The sequence below is a fragment of the Conger conger genome, unplaced genomic scaffold, assembly GCF_963514075.1.
Source record: "Conger conger unplaced genomic scaffold, fConCon1.1 SCAFFOLD_79, whole genome shotgun sequence".
Classification (NCBI taxonomy): domain Eukaryota; kingdom Metazoa; phylum Chordata; class Actinopteri; order Anguilliformes; family Congridae; genus Conger; species Conger conger.
The window spans coordinates 1-18,300 of record NW_026890533.1 but is presented as its reverse complement, the minus strand read 5'-3'; the positions used below and the strand labels follow the sequence as shown (position 1 = coordinate 18,300).

General features: G+C 44.3%; 48 non-coding genes and 1 pseudogene across 48 annotated transcripts; all 49 read right to left on the bottom strand.

Moving 5' to 3' along the window:
- Positions 1-100: 100 nt before the first annotated feature.
- LOC133121080 (5S ribosomal RNA) lies at positions 101-219 on the bottom strand. The gene has a single exon (XR_009707890.1). It is a non-coding gene; the product is annotated as a 5S ribosomal RNA (ribosomal RNA).
- A 139-nt stretch (positions 220-358) lies between these two features.
- On the bottom strand, positions 359-477 carry LOC133121054 (5S ribosomal RNA). The gene has a single exon (XR_009707865.1). It is a non-coding gene; the product is annotated as a 5S ribosomal RNA (ribosomal RNA).
- A 139-nt stretch (positions 478-616) lies between these two features.
- On the bottom strand, positions 617-735 carry LOC133121162 (5S ribosomal RNA). Its single transcript, XR_009707967.1, has one exon. It is a non-coding gene; the product is annotated as a 5S ribosomal RNA (ribosomal RNA).
- Positions 736-874: 139 nt separating this feature from the next.
- Positions 875-993, bottom strand: LOC133121042 (5S ribosomal RNA). The gene has a single exon (XR_009707854.1). It is a non-coding gene; the product is annotated as a 5S ribosomal RNA (ribosomal RNA).
- Positions 994-1,132: 139 nt separating this feature from the next.
- On the bottom strand, positions 1,133-1,251 carry LOC133121030 (5S ribosomal RNA). Its single transcript, XR_009707843.1, has one exon. It is a non-coding gene; the product is annotated as a 5S ribosomal RNA (ribosomal RNA).
- A 139-nt stretch (positions 1,252-1,390) lies between these two features.
- On the bottom strand, positions 1,391-1,509 carry LOC133121128 (5S ribosomal RNA). The gene has a single exon (XR_009707935.1). It is a non-coding gene; the product is annotated as a 5S ribosomal RNA (ribosomal RNA).
- A 139-nt stretch (positions 1,510-1,648) lies between these two features.
- Positions 1,649-1,767, bottom strand: LOC133120660 (5S ribosomal RNA; annotated as a pseudogene).
- Positions 1,768-1,906: 139 nt separating this feature from the next.
- LOC133121018 (5S ribosomal RNA) lies at positions 1,907-2,025 on the bottom strand. The gene has a single exon (XR_009707832.1). It is a non-coding gene; the product is annotated as a 5S ribosomal RNA (ribosomal RNA).
- Positions 2,026-2,164: 139 nt separating this feature from the next.
- On the bottom strand, positions 2,165-2,283 carry LOC133121053 (5S ribosomal RNA). Its single transcript, XR_009707864.1, has one exon. It is a non-coding gene; the product is annotated as a 5S ribosomal RNA (ribosomal RNA).
- A 139-nt stretch (positions 2,284-2,422) lies between these two features.
- LOC133121006 (5S ribosomal RNA) lies at positions 2,423-2,541 on the bottom strand. Its single transcript, XR_009707820.1, has one exon. It is a non-coding gene; the product is annotated as a 5S ribosomal RNA (ribosomal RNA).
- A 139-nt stretch (positions 2,542-2,680) lies between these two features.
- Positions 2,681-2,799, bottom strand: LOC133121079 (5S ribosomal RNA). Its single transcript, XR_009707889.1, has one exon. It is a non-coding gene; the product is annotated as a 5S ribosomal RNA (ribosomal RNA).
- Positions 2,800-2,938: 139 nt separating this feature from the next.
- Positions 2,939-3,057, bottom strand: LOC133120994 (5S ribosomal RNA). The gene has a single exon (XR_009707809.1). It is a non-coding gene; the product is annotated as a 5S ribosomal RNA (ribosomal RNA).
- A 139-nt stretch (positions 3,058-3,196) lies between these two features.
- LOC133120982 (5S ribosomal RNA) lies at positions 3,197-3,315 on the bottom strand. The gene has a single exon (XR_009707798.1). It is a non-coding gene; the product is annotated as a 5S ribosomal RNA (ribosomal RNA).
- A 139-nt stretch (positions 3,316-3,454) lies between these two features.
- LOC133120656 (5S ribosomal RNA) lies at positions 3,455-3,573 on the bottom strand. Its single transcript, XR_009707492.1, has one exon. It is a non-coding gene; the product is annotated as a 5S ribosomal RNA (ribosomal RNA).
- A 139-nt stretch (positions 3,574-3,712) lies between these two features.
- Positions 3,713-3,831, bottom strand: LOC133120970 (5S ribosomal RNA). The gene has a single exon (XR_009707787.1). It is a non-coding gene; the product is annotated as a 5S ribosomal RNA (ribosomal RNA).
- Positions 3,832-3,970: 139 nt separating this feature from the next.
- Positions 3,971-4,089, bottom strand: LOC133121051 (5S ribosomal RNA). The gene has a single exon (XR_009707863.1). It is a non-coding gene; the product is annotated as a 5S ribosomal RNA (ribosomal RNA).
- A 139-nt stretch (positions 4,090-4,228) lies between these two features.
- LOC133120959 (5S ribosomal RNA) lies at positions 4,229-4,347 on the bottom strand. Its single transcript, XR_009707776.1, has one exon. It is a non-coding gene; the product is annotated as a 5S ribosomal RNA (ribosomal RNA).
- Positions 4,348-4,486: 139 nt separating this feature from the next.
- LOC133120947 (5S ribosomal RNA) lies at positions 4,487-4,605 on the bottom strand. The gene has a single exon (XR_009707765.1). It is a non-coding gene; the product is annotated as a 5S ribosomal RNA (ribosomal RNA).
- Positions 4,606-10,410: 5,805 nt separating this feature from the next.
- On the bottom strand, positions 10,411-10,529 carry LOC133121131 (5S ribosomal RNA). Its single transcript, XR_009707938.1, has one exon. It is a non-coding gene; the product is annotated as a 5S ribosomal RNA (ribosomal RNA).
- A 139-nt stretch (positions 10,530-10,668) lies between these two features.
- On the bottom strand, positions 10,669-10,787 carry LOC133120936 (5S ribosomal RNA). Its single transcript, XR_009707754.1, has one exon. It is a non-coding gene; the product is annotated as a 5S ribosomal RNA (ribosomal RNA).
- Positions 10,788-10,926: 139 nt separating this feature from the next.
- LOC133120655 (5S ribosomal RNA) lies at positions 10,927-11,045 on the bottom strand. Its single transcript, XR_009707491.1, has one exon. It is a non-coding gene; the product is annotated as a 5S ribosomal RNA (ribosomal RNA).
- Positions 11,046-11,184: 139 nt separating this feature from the next.
- On the bottom strand, positions 11,185-11,303 carry LOC133120925 (5S ribosomal RNA). The gene has a single exon (XR_009707743.1). It is a non-coding gene; the product is annotated as a 5S ribosomal RNA (ribosomal RNA).
- Positions 11,304-11,442: 139 nt separating this feature from the next.
- On the bottom strand, positions 11,443-11,561 carry LOC133120914 (5S ribosomal RNA). Its single transcript, XR_009707732.1, has one exon. It is a non-coding gene; the product is annotated as a 5S ribosomal RNA (ribosomal RNA).
- Positions 11,562-11,700: 139 nt separating this feature from the next.
- Positions 11,701-11,819, bottom strand: LOC133120902 (5S ribosomal RNA). The gene has a single exon (XR_009707721.1). It is a non-coding gene; the product is annotated as a 5S ribosomal RNA (ribosomal RNA).
- A 139-nt stretch (positions 11,820-11,958) lies between these two features.
- Positions 11,959-12,077, bottom strand: LOC133120890 (5S ribosomal RNA). Its single transcript, XR_009707709.1, has one exon. It is a non-coding gene; the product is annotated as a 5S ribosomal RNA (ribosomal RNA).
- A 139-nt stretch (positions 12,078-12,216) lies between these two features.
- Positions 12,217-12,335, bottom strand: LOC133121135 (5S ribosomal RNA). Its single transcript, XR_009707941.1, has one exon. It is a non-coding gene; the product is annotated as a 5S ribosomal RNA (ribosomal RNA).
- A 139-nt stretch (positions 12,336-12,474) lies between these two features.
- Positions 12,475-12,593, bottom strand: LOC133120878 (5S ribosomal RNA). Its single transcript, XR_009707698.1, has one exon. It is a non-coding gene; the product is annotated as a 5S ribosomal RNA (ribosomal RNA).
- Positions 12,594-12,732: 139 nt separating this feature from the next.
- On the bottom strand, positions 12,733-12,851 carry LOC133120867 (5S ribosomal RNA). Its single transcript, XR_009707687.1, has one exon. It is a non-coding gene; the product is annotated as a 5S ribosomal RNA (ribosomal RNA).
- Positions 12,852-12,990: 139 nt separating this feature from the next.
- Positions 12,991-13,109, bottom strand: LOC133120856 (5S ribosomal RNA). The gene has a single exon (XR_009707676.1). It is a non-coding gene; the product is annotated as a 5S ribosomal RNA (ribosomal RNA).
- A 139-nt stretch (positions 13,110-13,248) lies between these two features.
- LOC133120844 (5S ribosomal RNA) lies at positions 13,249-13,367 on the bottom strand. The gene has a single exon (XR_009707665.1). It is a non-coding gene; the product is annotated as a 5S ribosomal RNA (ribosomal RNA).
- A 139-nt stretch (positions 13,368-13,506) lies between these two features.
- On the bottom strand, positions 13,507-13,625 carry LOC133120833 (5S ribosomal RNA). Its single transcript, XR_009707654.1, has one exon. It is a non-coding gene; the product is annotated as a 5S ribosomal RNA (ribosomal RNA).
- Positions 13,626-13,764: 139 nt separating this feature from the next.
- Positions 13,765-13,883, bottom strand: LOC133120822 (5S ribosomal RNA). Its single transcript, XR_009707643.1, has one exon. It is a non-coding gene; the product is annotated as a 5S ribosomal RNA (ribosomal RNA).
- Positions 13,884-14,022: 139 nt separating this feature from the next.
- LOC133120811 (5S ribosomal RNA) lies at positions 14,023-14,141 on the bottom strand. The gene has a single exon (XR_009707632.1). It is a non-coding gene; the product is annotated as a 5S ribosomal RNA (ribosomal RNA).
- Positions 14,142-14,280: 139 nt separating this feature from the next.
- LOC133120800 (5S ribosomal RNA) lies at positions 14,281-14,399 on the bottom strand. Its single transcript, XR_009707621.1, has one exon. It is a non-coding gene; the product is annotated as a 5S ribosomal RNA (ribosomal RNA).
- A 139-nt stretch (positions 14,400-14,538) lies between these two features.
- Positions 14,539-14,657, bottom strand: LOC133120788 (5S ribosomal RNA). The gene has a single exon (XR_009707610.1). It is a non-coding gene; the product is annotated as a 5S ribosomal RNA (ribosomal RNA).
- A 139-nt stretch (positions 14,658-14,796) lies between these two features.
- On the bottom strand, positions 14,797-14,915 carry LOC133120776 (5S ribosomal RNA). Its single transcript, XR_009707598.1, has one exon. It is a non-coding gene; the product is annotated as a 5S ribosomal RNA (ribosomal RNA).
- A 139-nt stretch (positions 14,916-15,054) lies between these two features.
- LOC133120764 (5S ribosomal RNA) lies at positions 15,055-15,173 on the bottom strand. Its single transcript, XR_009707587.1, has one exon. It is a non-coding gene; the product is annotated as a 5S ribosomal RNA (ribosomal RNA).
- Positions 15,174-15,312: 139 nt separating this feature from the next.
- Positions 15,313-15,431, bottom strand: LOC133121163 (5S ribosomal RNA). Its single transcript, XR_009707968.1, has one exon. It is a non-coding gene; the product is annotated as a 5S ribosomal RNA (ribosomal RNA).
- Positions 15,432-15,570: 139 nt separating this feature from the next.
- LOC133120753 (5S ribosomal RNA) lies at positions 15,571-15,689 on the bottom strand. Its single transcript, XR_009707576.1, has one exon. It is a non-coding gene; the product is annotated as a 5S ribosomal RNA (ribosomal RNA).
- A 139-nt stretch (positions 15,690-15,828) lies between these two features.
- Positions 15,829-15,947, bottom strand: LOC133120741 (5S ribosomal RNA). Its single transcript, XR_009707565.1, has one exon. It is a non-coding gene; the product is annotated as a 5S ribosomal RNA (ribosomal RNA).
- A 139-nt stretch (positions 15,948-16,086) lies between these two features.
- Positions 16,087-16,205, bottom strand: LOC133120729 (5S ribosomal RNA). The gene has a single exon (XR_009707553.1). It is a non-coding gene; the product is annotated as a 5S ribosomal RNA (ribosomal RNA).
- Positions 16,206-16,344: 139 nt separating this feature from the next.
- Positions 16,345-16,463, bottom strand: LOC133120717 (5S ribosomal RNA). Its single transcript, XR_009707542.1, has one exon. It is a non-coding gene; the product is annotated as a 5S ribosomal RNA (ribosomal RNA).
- A 139-nt stretch (positions 16,464-16,602) lies between these two features.
- On the bottom strand, positions 16,603-16,721 carry LOC133120705 (5S ribosomal RNA). The gene has a single exon (XR_009707531.1). It is a non-coding gene; the product is annotated as a 5S ribosomal RNA (ribosomal RNA).
- Positions 16,722-16,860: 139 nt separating this feature from the next.
- Positions 16,861-16,979, bottom strand: LOC133120694 (5S ribosomal RNA). Its single transcript, XR_009707520.1, has one exon. It is a non-coding gene; the product is annotated as a 5S ribosomal RNA (ribosomal RNA).
- A 139-nt stretch (positions 16,980-17,118) lies between these two features.
- Positions 17,119-17,237, bottom strand: LOC133120682 (5S ribosomal RNA). The gene has a single exon (XR_009707509.1). It is a non-coding gene; the product is annotated as a 5S ribosomal RNA (ribosomal RNA).
- A 139-nt stretch (positions 17,238-17,376) lies between these two features.
- On the bottom strand, positions 17,377-17,495 carry LOC133120671 (5S ribosomal RNA). Its single transcript, XR_009707497.1, has one exon. It is a non-coding gene; the product is annotated as a 5S ribosomal RNA (ribosomal RNA).
- A 139-nt stretch (positions 17,496-17,634) lies between these two features.
- On the bottom strand, positions 17,635-17,753 carry LOC133121130 (5S ribosomal RNA). The gene has a single exon (XR_009707937.1). It is a non-coding gene; the product is annotated as a 5S ribosomal RNA (ribosomal RNA).
- Positions 17,754-17,892: 139 nt separating this feature from the next.
- On the bottom strand, positions 17,893-18,011 carry LOC133121012 (5S ribosomal RNA). Its single transcript, XR_009707826.1, has one exon. It is a non-coding gene; the product is annotated as a 5S ribosomal RNA (ribosomal RNA).
- Positions 18,012-18,150: 139 nt separating this feature from the next.
- LOC133120896 (5S ribosomal RNA) lies at positions 18,151-18,269 on the bottom strand. Its single transcript, XR_009707715.1, has one exon. It is a non-coding gene; the product is annotated as a 5S ribosomal RNA (ribosomal RNA).
- Positions 18,270-18,300: the final 31 nt, after the last annotated feature.

The following is an 18,300-nucleotide window of genomic DNA, read 5'->3' as shown; positions in this document are numbered from 1 at the left end:
CCTAGAAACTAACTTTGTATAATTCTTTTTTAAGGAAGTAAGGTCGTTATTTCAAACAATGTCCAAAATACGATCATTTACATTGATTTCGCTGGTAAAATGCTCACAGCACCTGTTATTCCCAGGCGGTCTCCCATCCAAGTACTAACCAGGCCCGACGTTGCTTAGCTTCCGAGATCAGACGAGATCGGGCGTTCTCAGCGCGGTGTGGCCGTAAGCGAAGACCCGGCAGTCAGCGAGAGCTCTCATGAATAAACGCCTAGAAACTAACTTTGTATAATTCTTTTTTAAGGAAGTAAGGTCGTTATTTCAAACAATGTCCAAAATACGATAATTTACATTGATTTCGCTGGTAAAATGCTCACAGCACCTGGTATTCCCAGGCGGTCTCCCATCCAAGTACTAACCAGGCCCGACGTTGCTTAGCTTCCGAGATCAGACGAGATCGGGCGTTCTCAGCGCGGTGTGGCCGTAAGCGAAGACCCGGCAGTCAGCGAGAGCTCTCATGAATAAACGCCTAGAAACTAACTTTGTATAATTCTTTTTTAAGGAAGTAAGGTCGTTATTTCAAACAATGTCCAAAATCCGATAATTTACATTGATTTCGCTGGTAAAATGCTGACAGCACCTGTTATTCCCAGGCGGTCTCCCATCCAAGTACTAACCAAGCCCGACGTTGCTTAGCTTCCGAGATCAGACGAGATCGGGCGTTCTCAGCGCGGTGTGGCCGTAAGCGAAGACCCGGCAGTCAGCGAGAGCTCTCATGAATAAACGCCTAGAAACTAACTTTGTATAATTCTTTTTTAAGGAAGTAAGGTCGTTATTTCAAACAATGTCCAAAATACGATAATTTACATTGATTTCGCTGGTAAAATGCTCACAGCACCTGGTATTCCCAGGCGGTCTCCCATCCAAGTACTAACCAGGCCCGACGTTGCTTAGCTTCCGAGATCAGACGAGATCGGGCGTTCTCAGCGCGGTGTGGCCGTAAGCGAAGACCCGGCAGTCAGCGAGAGCTCTCATGAATAAACGCCTAGAAACTAACTTTGTATAATTCTTTTTTAAGGAAGTAAGGTCGTTATTTCAAACAATGTCCAAAATACGATAATTTACATTGATTTCGCTGGTAAAATGCTCACAGCACCTGGTATTCCCAGGCGGTCTCCCATCCAAGTACTAACCAGGCCCGACGTTGCTTAGCTTCCGAGATCAGACGAGATCGGGCGTTCTCAGCGCGGTGTGGCCGTAAGCGAAGACCCGGCAGTCAGCGAGAGCTCTCATGAATAAACGCCTAGAAACTAACTTTGTATAATTCTTTTTTAAGGAAGTAAGGTCGTTATTTCAAACAATGTCCAAAATACGATAATTTACATTGATTTCGCTGGTAAAATGCTCACAGCACCTGGTATTCCCAGGCGGTCTCCCATCCAAGTACTAACCAGGCCCGACGTTGCTTAGCTTCCGAGATCAGACGAGATCGCGCGTTCTCAGCGCGGTGTGGCCGTAAGCGAAGACCCGGCAGTCAGCGAGAGCTCTCATGAATAAACGCCTAGAAACTAAATTTGTATAATTCTTTTTTAAGGAAGTAAGGTCGTTATTTCAAACAATGTCCAAAATACGATAATTTACATTGATTTCGCTGGTAAAATGCTCACAGCACCTGGTATTCCCAGGCGGTCTCCCATCCAAGTACTAACCAGGCCCGACGTTGCTTAGCTTCCAAGATAAGACGAGATCGGGCGTTCTCAGCGCGGTGTGGCCGTAAGCGAAGACCCGGCAGTCAGCGAGAGCTCTCATGAATAAACGCCTAGAAACTAACTTTGTATAATTCTTTTTTAAGGAAGTAAGGTCGTTATTTCAAACAATGTCCAAAATACGATAATTTACATTGATTTCGCTGGTAAAATGCTCACAGCACCTGGTATTCCCAGGCGGTCTCCCATCCAAGTACTAACCAGGCCCGACGTTGCTTAGCTTCCGAGATCAGACGAGATCGGGCGTTCTCAGCGCGGTGTGGCCGTAAGCGAAGACCCGGCAGTCAGCGAGAGCTCTCATGAATAAACGCCTAGAAACTAACTTTGTATAATTCTTTTTTAAGGAAGTAAGGTCGTTATTTCAAACAATGTCCAAAATACGATAATTTACATTGATTTCGCTGGTAAAATGCTCACAGCACCGGGTATTCCCAGGCGGTCTCCCATCCAAGTACTAACCAGGCCCGACGTTGCTTAGCTTCCGAGATCAGACGAGATCGGGCGTTCTCAGCGCGGTGTGGCCGTAAGCGAAGACCCGGCAGTCAGCGAGAGCTCTCATGAATAAACGCCTAGAAACTAAATTTGTATAATTCTTTTTTAAGGAAGTAAGGTCGTTATTTCAAACAATGTCCAAAATACGATAATTTACATTGATTTCGCTGGTAAAATGCTCACAGCACCTGGTATTCCCAGGCGGTCTCCCATCCAAGTACTAACCAGGCCCGACGTTGCTTAGCTTCCGAGATCAGACGAGATCGGGCGTTCTCAGCGCGGTGTGGCCGTAAGCGAAGACCCGGCAGTCAGCGAGAGCTCTCATGAATAAACGCCTAGAAACTAACTTTGTATAATTCTTTTTTAAGGAAGTAAGGTCGTTATTTCAAACAATGTCCAAAATACGATAATTTACATTGATTTCGCTGGTAAAATGCTCACAGCACCTGTTATTCCCAGGCGGTCTCCCATCCAAGTACTAACCAGGCCCGACGTTGCTTAGCTTCCGAGATCAGACGAGATCGGGCGTTCTCAGCGCGGTGTGGCCGTAAGCGAAGACCCGGCAGTCAGCGAGAGCTCTCATGAATAAACGCCTAGAAACTAACTTTGTATAATTCTTTTTTAAGGAAGTAAGGTCGTTATTTCAAACAATGTCCAAAATACGATAATTTACATTGATTTCGCTGGTAAAATGCTCACAGCACCTGGTATTCCCAGGCGGTCTCCCATCCAAGTACTAACCAGGCCCGACGTTGCTTAGCTTCCGAGATCAGACGAGATCGGGCGTTCTCAGCGCGGTGTGGCCGTAAGCGAAGACCCGGCAGTCAGCGAGAGCTCTCATGAATAAACGCCTAGAAACTAACTTTGTATAATTCTTTTTTAAGGAAGTAAGGTCGTTATTTCAAACAATGTCCAAAATACGATAATTTACATTGATTTCGCTGGTAAAATGCTCACAGCACCTGGTATTCCCAGGCGGTCTCCCATCCAAGTACTAACCAGGCCCGACGTTGCTTAGCTTCCGAGATCAGACGAGATCGGGCGTTCTCAGCGCGGTGTGGCCGTAAGCGAAGACCCGGCAGTCAGCGAGAGCTCTCATGAATAAACGCCTAGAAACTAACTTTGTATAATTCTTTTTTAAGGAAGTAAGGTCGTTATTTCAAACAATGTCCAAAATACGATAATTTACATTGATTTCGCTGGTAAAATGCTCACAGCACCTGGTATTCCCAGGCGGTCTCCCATCCAAGTACTAACCAGGCCCGACGTTGCTTAGCTTCCGAGATAAGACGAGATCGGGCGTTCTCAGCGCGGTGTGGCCGTAAGCGAAGACCCGGCAGTCAGCGAGAGCTCTCATGAATAAACGCCTAGAAACTAACTTTGTATAATTCTTTTTTAAGGAAGTAAGGTCGTTATTTCAAACAATGTCCAAAATACGATAATTTACATTGATTTCGCTGGTAAAATGCTCACAGCACCTGGTATTCCCAGGCGGTCTCCCATCCAAGTACTAACCAGGCCCGACGTTGCTTAGCTTCCGAGATCAGACGAGATCGGGCGTTCTCAGCGCGGTGTGGCCGTAAGCGAAGACCCGGCAGTCAGCGAGAGCTCTCATGAATAAACGCCTAGAAACTAACTTTGTATAATTCTTTTTTAAGGAAGTAAGGTCGTTATTTCAAACAATGTCCAAAATACGATAATTTACATTGATTTCGCTGGTAAAATGCTCACAGCACCGGGTATTCCCAGGCGGTCTCCCATCCAAGTACTAACCAGGCCCGACGTTGCTTAGCTTCCGAGATCAGACGAGATCGGGCGTTCTCAGCGCGGTGTGGCCGTAAGCGAAGACCCGGCAGTCAGCGAGAGCTCTCATGAATAAACGCCTAGAAACTAAATTTGTATAATTCTTTTTTAAGGAAGTAAGGTCGTTATTTCAAACAATGTCCAAAATACGATAATTTACATTGATTTCGCTGGTAAAATGCTCACAGCACCTGGTATTCCCAGGCGGTCTCCCATCCAAGTACTAACCAGGCCCGACGTTGCTTAGCTTCCGAGATCAGACGAGATCGGGCGTTCTCAGCGCGGTGTGGCCGTAAGCGAAGACCCGGCAGTCAGCGAGAGCTCTCATGAATAAACGCCTAGAAACTAACTTTGTATAATTCTTTTTTAAGGAAGTAAGGTCGTTATTTCAAACAATGTCCAAAATACGATAATTTACATTGATTTCGCTGGTAAAATGCTCACAGCACCTGGTATTCCCAGGCGGTCTCCCATCCAAGTACTAACCAGGCCCGACGTTGCTTAGCTTCCGAGATCAGACGAGATCGGGCGTTCTCAGCGCGGTGTGGCCGTAAGCGAAGACCCGGCAGTCAGCGAGAGCTCTCATGAATAAACGCCTAGAAACTAACTTTGTATAATTCTTTTTTAAGGAAGTAAGGTCGTTATTTCAAACAATGTCCAAAATACGATAATTTACATTGATTTCGCTGGTAAAATGCTCACAGCACCGGGTATTCCCAGGCGGTCTCCCATCCAAGTACTAACCAGGCCCGACGTTGCTTAGCTTCCGAGATCAGACGAGATCGGGCGTTCTTTTTTTTTTTTTTTTATAAAAATTTTATTTTCCATATTTACATTTTACATTTTAAAAACTTTTAGGACAAAACAAACAAAAAGAATAATTTCACATTATACATCATATACATCATACATACTTCATTTTTCTATTATATCCATTATATACAGTTCATATCTGATGTTTATCCAATAAACTATTTACAAACCAAAATTTTAATAAATCATAATCCATACTACTTTAGAAATTAAATTGTATTTTCCCTTCATTAGTCACTGTCACAAAGTTACTGCCCTCAACAAACCATTCCGCAAAATCAATTTGTCCATATTCATACAACAATTTTATGTTTCTTTTTACCATTGATTCAAACAAGACCCATGCGCTGATTTTTTTCCCTTCAAAATGCGCCATATTTCTTCTTGAAATAATTGCGTATCTTGCATGACTCAGTACGTAGTTCAGTAGATTCATATTGCCTTTCTTTTTCCTTTTTTTCCACACACCAAACAAAATCAGTTTCCTCCATTCAAAGCGTCCAAAACATAATTCCACCCAATTTTTCACCAAACATTTTCTCAAATCAGAGTAAAAACTTTTCAGGTCCTCACATTCCAACATCATATGCAACAGAGTTTCTGGTTGTTCATTGCATACATCACATTCCCTTTTATTATTTTTATCAATTTGATGTAAAACTATATTTGTATATACTCTGTTGTGTCTTATTTTAAAATCATTATTTTCACATTCACTTCCGTTGTATTTGACATTCAAATTATCCCACATTTCTTTATGGTTTAAGTCTGGAAATATTCCTCCCCAAAATTTTCCAGACGTTGGCTCTTTAATTTCATTCTCTGTCATTACTTTGTATATATGTTTAACTTTCATTGTTTTTAGTTCCATTCTCATTGTATTCCCTTCGACAGTCAACTCAGGAAACTTTACCGATTCTTCTTTTCTTTTTCCAATCCCGTCATTTATTAATTTTACCCACTCTCTGGGTATACTCTCTTTTATTTTCATAAAAACATTTTTCACAGTTCCAAATCTTATTTCTTCGTTATACTCACGTACGGTGTCAAATATCGCCTGTACAGGTAAAAACCCCGGTTTCACTTCGTACATGTACTCTTTCACCTGTCCTAAACCTGCACCAATAAAAGCCTTATTGTACAGTATATTGCCATCATTCATCACTTTCTGGTTAAGAAAAACCGGGTGATTTAAAACCGTATCCACCTCTTCACATCCGTACTTTGCCTTTTTAATTATTCCCGCCCATGCTTCGAACACCTCCTTGTAAAAATTGGGAATATTCTCCGTTAGTGTTTTTTTAAAACTCATGAGTAAGCCATAGTCCTTACACCCTCCACTTTGGTCTAGAAAATCTTTAAAAAAGTTCTTCCAACCATACTCAACCGTTCCAAACAGGTATTTTTGAATGGTCTTTATTCTTATGGCCTTCTTCTTTAGTTTCAGATCTATCAATCTTAATCCCCCCATTTTGTGTTCAGCCATTAGGGTTTTGTGTGATATTTTCACCCCTTTCCCATCCCATAAAAAGTTTGTCATTATTCCATTTATTTCATTTGTTACCCATTCTGGCATGTCAAGTACTCCTAATGCGTATATAAGCTTTGATGTCATCAATGTGTTACACACAATTACTTTCCCTTTTAGATGTAGGCCCCTTTGTTTCCAAAAGTTCAGTGTTTGCTTTATTTTATTCACACACCCTGTCCACGTCAAATCCCTAGCCTCCTTTTCGTTGCTTCCTATATTTATGCCCAAGATCTTAATAAAATCTTTTGCAATTTTAAAATCTATTCCACATCCCTTTCTTTCAACTCTACCTACATACATCATTTTGGATTTATTTACATTTATTTTTGCCCCCGATGCTCTACCATAAGTATGCATCAGTTCCATGATCCGTTTGACACTATCTTCATCTTTCACAGTGAAGGTAGTGTCATCCGCATACTGATAAACAAGGCTACAGCCTCCACTCGGTATGCTTACCCCTCTTATCCCTCCGTCACTTTTCACCAGGTCTGCCAGCGGTTCTGCAGAGATACAATATAGTAACGCAGATAGGGGACAGCCTTGCCTCACCGATCTTTCTAATGGGAAAGTATCCGTTAAAACTCCGTTACATTTCACACAGCTTTTAGCATTTCTATATAAAAGCTCTATCCAAGTCACCATTCTTTTCCCAAAACCATATTTTCTCATTGTTTCTGTTAAATATTCATGTTCCACCCTGTCAAAGGCTTTGTTCAGATCAACTGCCAACACAATGCCACCTTCGTTGTTGTTTGTATTCATATATTTCACCACATCTCTTATTGAACAGCTGATGTCTGCTATGTCTCTTCCTGGGACACTGTATGTTTGTGTTGGGGCGATTATGCTCCCCAGCACCCCTTTTAACCTGTTCGCCAATACCTTCGCCACTATTTTGTAGTCACTATTCAGCAGGCTTATAGGCCGGTAATTTTCTAGCCTATGCCTGCTTCCTTGATTTTTATAAATTATAGTTATGACTCCTGTTGCCATTGACTCCGGGACCACCTCCTTATCCTCCATGTATCTGAATACGTCCAGTAAAATTGGCGCTAGGATATCAACAAACGTTTTGTAAAAATCGTTCGGCAAACCATCTAATCCCGGGCTTTTACGGGCTTGGGCGCTCATTATTGCGGTTTTAATTTCATCCACTTCAATTGTTTTGTCACAATCCTCACTCTCTCCCTCAGATATTCTCATTCTTACCTTCTCTAATACTCTCTCCCTACTCTCCTTGTCACTGCCAGTTTTTTTAAAAAGGTTTTTATAAAAGGCCTCAACAATCTCTAGGACACCTACAAGATCATTAACTTTCTCACCCTTTTCATCTTCTAGTTCTTCAATTCTGTTTTTCGTTTGCCGCTTTTTTTCCATACCAAGGAAGAAGGAAGTACACTTCTCCCCTTCTATCACATTCTTTGCCTTACTCCTCATTATAGCCCCCATACATCTTCTCTCCTCATGCGTCTGCAGCTCCGCCCTTAATTTAACATATTCTTCTATGTTATAGTCATTTTCATCCTCTGACCTCTCCATCTCTCTTAGCATTCTCTCTCTAAGTTCCTTTTCCTTTATCTTTTCTTTAAAATTCCTATGCTTTGCATATCTTATACTTACTTTTTTAATTTTAGCTTTAAGGGCCTCCCACCATAGGCCAATGTCTATGCCTTTTACTTCATTTTCAAGTTCCTCTCTAATGCACTTATCAATTATTTCTCTATACCCTCTCTCTTTTAATAGGCATACATTTAGACACCACGTCCCGCCTTTTTGTTTCTCTTGCCCTACACCTATCATTACTGACAGCACAGCGTGATCGCTAATCGTTGTAAATTCATATTGCGCGTTTTTAAAATCATTTACACTACTGTCTTTTATCAGGCATAAATCAATCCTGCTTTGTTTTAATTCACCCATCACCACCTGCCTTCTCGAAAAAACTTTTTTCGCTGGGTTTTCTAATCTCCACACATCCATCAGTCTATTATCTGTCATAATGCTATATAATTCTCGACGTGACGTGTCCCATTTAAAATTGGCACATCGCGAAGCATCCAGCCTACTACACCACACATTGAAATCCCCAATTACAATACAGTTTCCTACACATAGAGGTTTTAATTGTTTAAAAAATTCTCTTCTCTCTGCCTCTATATTTGGCGCATATATATTAATCAGTTTGTACTCTTTATCTTGGTATTCAAAGTCAATTACGATAACCCGCCCGCTCGTATCACTATATGTTTTTTTGATGTTTCGCACTAAGCCATTTTTTATTAAGATAGCAACCCCACACGACCGTTCGCTACCATTGTTTGCAAAAATCATTCCGTCCCATCTTTTCCCCATTTCATCCACTTTGCTGTCATCCCAATTCGTTTCTTGTAAACACATTATCTCAGAGTTACAGACAGTTTTTGTTTGTTCAAACTTTGTCATGTTCCTTACACCGTTTACATTTAGTGATGTTATTTTAACCATTGTTACAAGACAGTTCATGAAATAACATCTATAATTGAAAAGCTTTTTTCTTTACCTTTCCCCCCTTGTCTCGTCCTTTCCCGTATTTCCCAGTCGTGTCCAGTCCTCTTTTCCTCGCAGCCAGAACCTGCGCCGTTAAAACTCTCGCCTCCTCGTCCGTGTCTGTCAGGCTGTCCATGTCCTGGCTCTCCGGCATTGCGTCGTCCGTTATTTCCTTCTTCTCTTCGTTTTCCTTCTCCTTTTCCCCTTCCACTGCCTCTTTCTCTTCTTTTTTCCCCACCGCGGGAGCCGCTCTCGCCGTCTTTCCGCGCGTCTCGGTCTCTCGCCGCCCTCCACTCCTCTCCCGTACAGACTCTCGAACCCTTCGTTCTCCCACTTCTCTCTCCACGACAGCAGTCTCTCCGTCTTCCTCCTCCTCCTCCATCTCCCCCTCGATCTGAGAGGAGTCTTCCTCATTTTCTTCCTCTCTTTCCGCGCATCCGCATTCGCTTTTTTTTCCAAAGCAAATTTCACATAGGTTTATGCACTCTCGTGCATAGTGTCCCTGTCTTCCACATTTAAAGCATTTAAAATCCGGACATTCTCTCAGTATGTGCCCCGGCTGCACACATAGCCTGCACACCTTTAGCTGCCTGTCGTGTATAACTCGGAAGAACTGTAGCCCTTCCATGGTCTCAAACTTTGTTGAGTACGGCAGTGATTTTACCGACTCATTGAATTTTACTCTCAGAAATCTTGTGCCGTCCGCGATATCCGTTCCCGGCCACATCCTTCTCTTAATCGGCGATAGCGCCCTTACTCCCCATTCGGTTAACTTGTTTACGATTTCTTTGTCTTCGATGTAAGTGGGCAGATTTAGGAAGGAGACCATCAACTCATCGTTGACTATCTCCCTGGCCATGATTCTACAGTTTTTAATTTTAAAACCGTCCATCAGCCTTTCTTTCCCTTTCACATTATTCATCGTTATTTCATACTTTTTCGCCGCTTTAAAACGACACCCGATCACGTTCCCACATACATCTCTCGTTGCTCTTAATAATTCCATCATGGATATCATCTCTTCTCCTTCTATTTCAACACTCAAGGTAAGAGCTTTGTCAAATATTCTCACCGGTGTCTCCGTCTTTCCTTCCTTCGTGTTCGTATTTTTTCTTGCTGCCGTCTTCGATTTATCCGTCTCCATTTTCTTCGCTTTTGTTCCCCCAAACAGCAAAGCTGTCGGGGGGGAGCGAACCAACCGTAGGCAATATGTATTTATTGAAAGTTTTGCGATTTCCCAACTTTTTCTGCAAAAACAAACGCAGCTGACCAAACAATTCGCAGCTTCGCGCGTCTCCAATCACTTCCGGTCTCACGAGATCTGGCGTTCTCGCGGTGTGGCCGTAAGCGAAGACCCGGCAGTCAGCGAGAGCTCTCATGAATAAACGCCTAGAAACTAACTTTGTATAATTCTTTTTTAAGGAAGTAAGGTCGTTATTTCAAACAATGTCCAAAATACGATAATTTACATTGATTTCGCTGGTAAAATGCTCACAGCACCTGGTATTCCCAGGCGGTCTCCCATCCAAGTACTAACCAGGCCCGACGTTGCTTAGCTTCCGAGATCAGACGAGATCGGGCGTTCTCCGCGCGGTGTGGCCGTAAGCGAAGACCCGGCAGTCAGCGAGAGCTCTCATGAATAAACGCCTAGAAACTAACTTTGTATAATTCTTTTTTAAGGAAGTAAGGTCGTTATTTCAAACAATGTCCAAAATACGATAATTTACATTGATTTCGCTGGTAAAATGCTCACAGCACCTGGTATTCCCAGGCGGTCTCCCATCCAAGTACTAACCAGGCCCGACGTTGCTTAGCTTCCGAGATCAGACGAGATCGGGCGTTCTCAGCGCGGTGTGGCCGTAAGCGAAGACCCGGCAGTCAGCGAGAGCTCTCATGAATAAACGCCTAGAAACTAACTTTGTATAATTCTTTTTTAAGGAAGTAAGGTCGTTATTTCAAACAATGTCCAAAATACGATAATTTACATTGATTTCGCTGGTAAAATGCTCACAGCACCTGGTATTCCCAGGCGGTCTCCCATCCAAGTACTAACCAGGCCCGACGTTGCTTAGCTTCCGAGATAAGACGAGATCGGGCGTTCTCAGCGCGGTGTGGCCGTAAGCGAAGACCCGGCAGTCAGCGAGAGCTCTCATGAATAAACGCCTAGAAACTAACTTTGTATAATTCTTTTTTAAGGAAGTAAGGTCGTTATTTCAAACAATGTCCAAAATACGATAATTTACATTGATTTCGCTGGTAAAATGCTCACAGCACCTGGTATTCCCAGGCGGTCTCCCATCCAAGTACTAACCAGGCCCGACGTTGCTTAGCTTCCGAGATCAGACGAGATCGGGCGTTCTCAGCGCGGTGTGGCCGTAAGCGAAGACCCGGCAGTCAGCGAGAGCTCTCATGAATAAACGCCTAGAAACTAACTTTGTATAATTCTTTTTTAAGGAAGTAAGGTCGTTATTTCAAACAATGTCCAAAATACGATAATTTACATTGATTTCGCTGGTAAAATGCTCACAGCACCTGGTATTCCCAGGCGGTCTCCCATCCAAGTACTAACCAGGCCCGACGTTGCTTAGCTTCCGAGATCAGACGAGATCGGGCGTTCTCAGCGCGGTGTGGCCGTAAGCGAAGACCCGGCAGTCAGCGAGAGCTCTCATGAATAAACGCCTAGAAACTAACTTTGTATAATTCTTTTTTAAGGAAGTAAGGTCGTTATTTCAAACAATGTCCAAAATACGATAATTTACATTGATTTCGCTGGTAAAATGCTCACAGCACCTGGTATTCCCAGGCGGTCTCCCATCCAAGTACTAACCAGGCCCGACGTTGCTTAGCTTCCGAGATCAGACGAGATCGGGCGTTCTCAGCGCGGTGTGGCCGTAAGCGAAGACCCGGCAGTCAGCGAGAGCTCTCATGAATAAACGCCTAGAAACTAACTTTGTATAATTCTTTTTTAAGGAAGTAAGGTCGTTATTTCAAACAATGTCCAAAATACGATAATGTACATTGATTTCGCTGGTAAAATGCTCACAGCACCTGGTATTCCCAGGCGGTCTCCCATCCAAGTACTAACCAGGCCCGACGTTGCTTAGCTTCCGAGATCAGACGAGATCGGGCGTTCTCAGCGCGGTGTGGCCGTAAGCGAAGACCCGGCAGTCAGCGAGAGCTCTCATGAATAAACGCCTAGAAACTAACTTTGTATAATTCTTTTTTAAGGAAGTAAGGTCGTTATTTCAAACAATGTCCAAAATACGATAATGTACATTGATTTCGCTGGTAAAATGCTCACAGAACCTGGTATTCCCAGGCGGTCTCCCATCCAAGTACTAACCAGGCCCGACGTTGCTTAGCTTCCGAGATCAGACGAGATCGGGCGTTCTCAGCGCGGTGTGGCCGTAAGCGAAGACCCGGCAGTCAGCGAGAGCTCTCATGAATAAACGCCTAGAAACTAACTTTGTATAATTCTTTTTTAAGGAAGTAAGGTCGTTATTTCAAACAATGTCCAAAATACGATAATGTACATTGATTTCGCTGGTAAAATGCTCACAGCACCTGGTATTCCCAGGCGGTCTCCCATCCAAGTACTAACCAGGCCCGACGTTGCTTAGCTTCCGAGATCAGACGAGATCGGGCGTTCTCAGCGCGGTGTGGCCGTAAGCGAAGACCCGGCAGTCAGCGAGAGCTCTCATGAATAAACGCCTAGAAACTAACTTTGTATAATTCTTTTTTAAGGAAGTAAGGTCGTTATTTCAAACAATGTCCAAAATACGATAATGTACATTGATTTCGCTGGTAAAATGCTCACAGCACCTGGTATTCCCAGGCGGTCTCCCATCCAAGTACTAACCAGGCCCGACGTTGCTTAGCTTCCGAGATCAGACGAGATCGGGCGTTCTCAGCGCGGTGTGGCCGTAAGCGAAGACCCGGCAGTCAGCGAGAGCTCTCATGAATAAACGCCTAGAAACTAACTTTGTATAATTCTTTTTTAAGGAAGTAAGGTCGTTATTTCAAACAATGTCCAAAATACGATAATGTACATTGATTTCGCTGGTAAAATGCTCACAGCACCTGGTATTCCCAGGCGGTCTCCCATCCAAGTACTAACCAGGCCCGACGTTGCTTAGCTTCCGAGATCAGACGAGATCGGGCGTTCTCAGCGCGGTGTGGCCGTAAGCGAAGACCCGGCAGTCAGCGAGAGCTCTCATGAATAAACGCCTAGAAACTAACTTTGTATAATTCTTTTTTAAGGAAGTAAGGTCGTTATTTCAAACAATGTCCAAAATACGATAATGTACATTGATTTCGCTGGTAAAATGCTCACAGCACCTGGTATTCCCAGGCGGTCTCCCATCCAAGTACTAACCAGGCCCGACGTTGCTTAGCTTCCGAGATCAGACGAGATCGGGCGTTCTCAGCGCGGTGTGGCCGTAAGCGAAGACCCGGCAGTCAGCGAGAGCTCTCATGAATAAACGCCTAGAAACTAACTTTGTATAATTCTTTTTTAAGGAAGTAAGGTCGTTATTTCAAACAATGTCCAAAATACGATAATTTACATTGATTTCGCTGGTAAAATGCTCACAGCACCTGGTATTCCCAGGCGGTCTCCCATCCAAGTACTAACCAGGCCCGACGTTGCTTAGCTTCCGAGATCAGACGAGATCGGGCGTTCTCAGCGCGGTGTGGCCGTAAGCGAAGACCCGGCAGTCAGCGAGAGCTCTCATGAATAAACGCCTAGAAACTAACTTTGTATAATTCTTTTTTAAGGAAGTAAGGTCGTTATTTCAAACAATGTCCAAAATACGATAATTTACATTGATTTCGCTGGTAAAATGCTCACAGCACCTGGTATTCCCAGGCGGTCTCCCATCCAAGTACTAACCAGGCCCGACGTTGCTTAGCTTCCGAGATCAGACGAGATCGGGCGTTCTCAGCGCGGTGTGGCCGTAAGCGAAGACCCGGCAGTCAGCGAGAGCTCTCATGAATAAACGCCTAGAAACTAACTTTGTATAATTCTTTTTTAAGGAAGTAAGGTCGTTATTTCAAACAATGTCCAAAATACGATAATGTACATTGATTTCGCTGGTAAAATGCTCACAGCACCTGGTATTCCCAGGCGGTCTCCCATCCAAGTACTAACCAGGCCCGACGTTGCTTAGCTTCCGAGATCAGACGAGATCGGGCGTTCTCAGCGCGGTGTGGCCGTAAGCGAAGACCCGGCAGTCAGCGAGAGCTCTCATGAATAAACGCCTAGAAACTAACTTTGTATAATTCTTTTTTAAGGAAGTAAGGTCGTTATTTCAAACAATGTCCAAAATACGATAATGTACATTGATTTCGCTGGTAAAATGCTCACAGCACCTGGTATTCCCAGGCGGTCTCCCATCCAAGTACTAACCAGGCCCGACGTTGCTTAGCTTCCGAGATCAGACGAGATCGGGCGTTCTCAGCGCGGTGTGGCCGTAAGCGAAGACCCGGCAGTCAGCGAGAGCTCTCATGAATAAACGCCTAGAAACTAACTTTGTATAATTCTTTTTTAAGGAAGTAAGGTCGTTATTTCAAACAATGTCCAAAATACGATAATTTACATTGATTTCGCTGGTAAAATGCTCACAGCACCTGGTATTCCCAGGCGGTCTCCCATCCAAGTACTAACCAGGCCCGACGTTGCTTAGCTTCCGAGATCAGACGAGATCGGGCGTTCTCAGCGCGGTGTGGCCGTAAGCGAAGACCCGGCAGTCAGCGAGAGCTCTCATGAATAAACGCCTAGAAACTAACTTTGTATAATTCTTTTTTAAGGAAGTAAGGTCGTTATTTCAAACAATGTCCAAAATACGATAATTTACATTGATTTCGCTGGTAAAATGCTCACAGCACCTGGTATTCCCAGGCGGTCTCCCATCCAAGTACTAACCAGGCCCGACGTTGCTTAGCTTCCGAGATCAGACGAGATCGGGCGTTCTCAGCGCGGTGTGGCCGTAAGCGAAGACCCGGCAGTCAGCGAGAGCTCTCATGAATAAACGCCTAGAAACTAACTTTGTATAATTCTTTTTTAAGGAAGTAAGGTCGTTATTTCAAACAATGTCCAAAATACGATAATTTACATTGATTTCGCTGGTAAAATGCTCACAGCACCTGGTATTCCCAGGCGGTCTCCCATCCAAGTACTAACCAGGCCCGACGTTGCTTAGCTTCCGAGATCAGACGAGATCGGGCGTTCTCAGCGCGGTGTGGCCGTAAGCGAAGACCCGGCAGTCAGCGAGAGCTCTCATGAATAAACGCCTAGAAACTAACTTTGTATAATTCTTTTTTAAGGAAGTAAGGTCGTTATTTCAAACAATGTCCAAAATACGATAATGTACATTGATTTCGCTGGTAAAATGCTCACAGCACCTGGTATTCCCAGGCTGTCTCCCATCCAAGTACTAACCAGGCCCGACGTTGCTTAGCTTCCGAGATCAGACGAGATCGGGCGTTCTCAGCGCGGTGTGGCCGTAAGCGAAGACCCGGCAGTCAGCGAGAGCTCTCATGAATAAACGCCTAGAAACTAACTTTGTATAATTCTTTTTTAAGGAAGTAAGGTCGTTATTTCAAACAATGTCCAAAATACGATAATTTACATTGATTTCGCTGGTAAAATGCTCACAGCACCTGGTATTCCCAGGCGGTCTCCCATCCAAGTACTAACCAGGCCCGACGTTGCTTAGCTTCCGAGATCAGACGAGATCGGGCGTTCTCAGCGCGGTGTGGCCGTAAGCGAAGACCCGGCAGTCAGCGAGAGCTCTCATGAATAAACGCCTAGAAACTAACTTTGTATAATTCTTTTTTAAGGAAGTAAGGTCGTTATTTCAAACAATGTCCAAAATACGATAATGTACATTGATTTCGCTGGTAAAATGCTCACAGCACCTGGTATTCCCAGGCGGTCTCCCATCCAAGTACTAACCAGGCCCGACGTTGCTTAGCTTCCGAGATCAGACGAGATCGGGCGTTCTCAGCGCGGTGTGGCCGTAAGCGAAGACCCGGCAGTCAGCGAGAGCTCTCATGAATAAACGCCTAGAAACTAACTTTGTATAATTCTTTTTTAAGGAAGTAAGGTCGTTATTTCAAACAATGTCCAAAATACGATAATGTACATTGATTTCGCTGGTAAAATGCTCACAGCACCTGGTATTCCCAGGCGGTCTCCCATCCAAGTACTAACCAGGCCCGACGTTGCTTAGCTTCCGAGATCAGACGAGATCGGGCGTTCTCAGCGCGGTGTGGCCGTAAGCGAAGACCCGGCAGTCAGCGAGAGCTCTCATTAATAAACGCCTAGAAACTAACTTTGTATAATTCTTTTTTAAGGAAGTAAGGTCGTTATTTCAAACAATGTCCAAAATACGATAATGTACATTGATTTCGCTGGTAAAATGCTCACAGCACCTGGTATTCCCAGGCGGTCTCCCATCCAAGTACTAACCAGGCCCGACGTTGCTTAGCTTCCGAGATCAGACGAGATCGGGCGTTCTCAGCGCGGTGTGGCCGTAAGCGAAGACCCGGCAGTCAGCGAGAGCTCTCATGAATAAACGCCTAGAAACTAACTTTGTATAATTCTTTTTTAAGGAAGTAAGGTCGTTATTTCAAACAATGTCCAAAATACGATAATTTACATTGATTTCGCTGGTAAAATGCTCACAGCACCTGGTATTCCCAGGCGGTCTCCCATCCAAGTACTAACCAGGCCCGACGTTGCTTAGCTTCCGAGATCAGACGAGATCGGGCGTTCTCAGCGCGGTGTGGCCGTAAGCGAAGACCCGGCAGTCAGCGAGAGCTCTCATGAATAAACGCCTAGAAACTAACTTTGTATAATTCTTTTTTAAGGAAGTAAGGTCGTTATTTCAAACAATGTCCAAAATACGATAATTTACATTGATTTCGCTGGTAAAATGCTCACAGCACCTGGTATTCCCAGGCGGTCTCCCATCCAAGTACTAACCAGGCCCGACGTTGCTTAGCTTCCGAGATCAGACGAGATCGGGCGTTCTCAGCGCGGTGTGGCCGTAAGCGAAGACCCGGCAGTCAGCGAGAGCTCTCATGAATAAACGCCTAGAAACTAACTTTGTATAATTCTTTTTTAAGGAAGTAAGGTCGTTATTTCAAACAATGTCCAAAATACGATAATGTACATTGATTTCGCTGGTAAAATGCTCACAGCACCTGGTATTCCCAGGCGGTCTCCCATCCAAGTACTAACCAGGCCCGACGTTGCTTAGCTTCCGAGATCAGACGAGATCGGGCGTTCTCAGCGCGGTGTGGCCGTAAGCGAAGACCCGGCAGTCAGCGAGAGCTCTCATGAATAAACGCCTAGAAACTAACTTTGTATAATTCTTTTTTAAGGAAGTAAGGTCGTTATTTCAAACAATGTCCAAAATACGATAATGTACATTGATTTCGCTGGTAAAATGCTCACAGCACCTGGTATTCCCAGGCGGTCTCCCATCCAAGTACTAACCAGGCCCGACGTTGCTTAGCTTCCGAGATCAGACGAGATCGGGCGTTCTCAGCGCGGTGTGGCCGTAAGCGAAGACCCGGCAGTCAGCGAGAGCTCTCATGAATAAACGCCTAGAAACTAACTTTGTATAATTCTTTTTTAAGGAAGTAAGGTCGTTATTTCAAACAATGTCCAAAATACGATAATGTACATTGATTTCGCTGGTAAAATGCTCACAGCACCTGGTATTCCCAGGCGGTCTCCCATCCAAGTACTAACCAGGCCCGACGTTGCTTAGCTTCCGAGATCAGACGAGATCGGGCGTTCTCAGCGCGGTGTGGCCGTAAGCGAAGACCCGGCAGTCAGCGAGAGCTCTCATGAATAAACGCCTAGAAACTAACTTTGTATAATTCTTTTTTAAGGAAGTAAGGTCGTTATTTCAAACAATGTCCAAAATACGATAATGTACATTGATTTCGCTGGTAAAATGCTCACAGCACCTGGTATTCCCAGGCGGTCTCCCATCCAAGTACTAACCAGGCCCGACGTTGCTTAGCTTCCGAGATCAGACGAGATCGGGCGTTCTCAGCGCGGTGTGGCCGTAAGCGAAGACCCGGCAGTCAGCGAGAGCTCTCATGAATAAACGCCTAGAAACTAACTTTGTATAATTCTTTTTTAAGGAAGTAAGGTCGTTATTTCAAACAATGTCCAAAATACGATAATGTACATTGATTTCGCTGGTAAAATGCTCACAGCACCTGGTATTCCCAGGCGGTCTCCCATCCAAGTACTAACCAGGCCCGACGTTGCTTAGCTTCCGAGATCAGACGAGATCGGGCGTTCTCAGCGCGGTGTGGCCGTAAGCGAAGACCCGGCAGTCAGCGAGAGCTCTCATG